This window comes from Equus quagga, chromosome 14 (genome assembly GCF_021613505.1).
Source record: "Equus quagga isolate Etosha38 chromosome 14, UCLA_HA_Equagga_1.0, whole genome shotgun sequence".
Classification (NCBI taxonomy): domain Eukaryota; kingdom Metazoa; phylum Chordata; class Mammalia; order Perissodactyla; family Equidae; genus Equus; species Equus quagga.
Window position 1 is genome coordinate 72,833,759 of NC_060280.1, and position 1,525 is coordinate 72,835,283.

At 40.3% G+C, this 1,525-nt stretch overlaps 1 pseudogene; it reads right to left on the reverse strand.

Moving 5' to 3' along the window:
* Window positions 1–221: 221 nt before the first annotated feature.
* Window positions 222–1,154, reverse strand: LOC124225400 (olfactory receptor 8B12-like; annotated as a pseudogene).
* Between the last annotated feature and the right edge of the window lie 371 nt (window positions 1,155–1,525).

Here is a 1,525-nt window from a genome sequence, read left to right on the forward strand (position 1 = left end):
ACCTATGATTGTAGAAAAACTTTACATATAATAATATTGGAATACTCAAGGTGGGTCGGGGACATGAAAGGTAGACCTACAGTAAAAATTCATCCAAATATAAAAACTTAAAATTCTCTCTCTGTACAAGAGAAAAAAACCTGGAACTTGTATCCCTCATTGAAAACACACAAACTAATAAAGAAAGCATTAGATCTTCTTTCTCAAATACTACTCAATTCTCAAGAAAATATACATCTTCCCAAGATTGTCCTCAAGGTAACTTTGACATCCTTGTTCCTCAAACTATAGATTAATGAGTTTAATATAGGCACCACAATGGTATAGAATAGGGAAGATACTTCCTCTTGGTCAAGGGGCAAAATAGAAGGTGGTTTGAGATACATGAAAGCCCCAGAACCAAAGAAAATGGAGACCACAATTATGTGAGAGCTACACTTACTGAAGGCTTTGGATTTTCCCTCAGTGGAGTGAATGTGGAGAAGTCTAGAGAGGATTAAAGCATAAGAGATGAAGATGGTGACAATGGACATTCCAATGCCAATGGAAACAACTGTGAAGACCACCAGCTCGTTCACATAAGTGCTGTTGCAGGAGAGCTCAAGGAGAGGAAAGACATCACACATGAAATGATTGACAATATTGTTGGCACAGAAGGTCAGGCTTGCTACATTTCCTCTATGGGCCACAGACCCTGAAAACCTCATCACATACACACCCAACAAAAGGAGTAAACACACCTGAGGAGACATGGTGACCGTGCACACCAATGATTTACAGATGGCAACATAGTGATCATATGCCATTGCTGACAAGATGAAGGACTCAGAGATGACAAAAAAGCTGATGAAAAAGAATTGAGTCATACACCCTGCATGCAAGATAATGTTCTGATTTGAGACAAAGCTCTTCAGCATTTTGAGTGTGATGGTAGTTGAGTAACAGAAATCTATTAAGGAGAGGTTGAAGAGGAAAAAGGACTTGGGGGTGTGCAGATTGGAGTTCAAACCAATCAGTGCTATCAAGGCCAGGTTTGCCACCATGGTGACCATGTAGAAACCTCGGAACAGGAAGAATAGAGGTATCTAGAGTCCTGGATGGTCTGTTAATCCTGCAAGGATAAACTCTGTCACAGAAGGGTTCTTGGCTGTCATACTCCTCTGGAGAGGAATAAGGTAGGGGCAGTCTGTGGTGACAAGAAAAGAGAATGACTTAGAAATAAATAAACACTGCCACTCATCTCCCATTATCCACCACCAATTTTTGAGAATGAAACCCACAGATAGAAATTTGAATTTTGGTATGGTAGGAAGGCTGTTACTATTTACTATGGATGGATCTTCACAGCCCAAGTGGCTTTCACTTCCAGAGAACAATATGAGGTTAAACTTTGCATCCAGAATAAGAACTCGTTCTTCTAGAGAAAGAGATACCAAAATAGGTAGATGTCTTTGTATTTTTGTCAGCACATTTTCTATGTCCTCCTCTCTTGCCTCTGCTTCAGGGGCTGAAACCTGGACCTCTT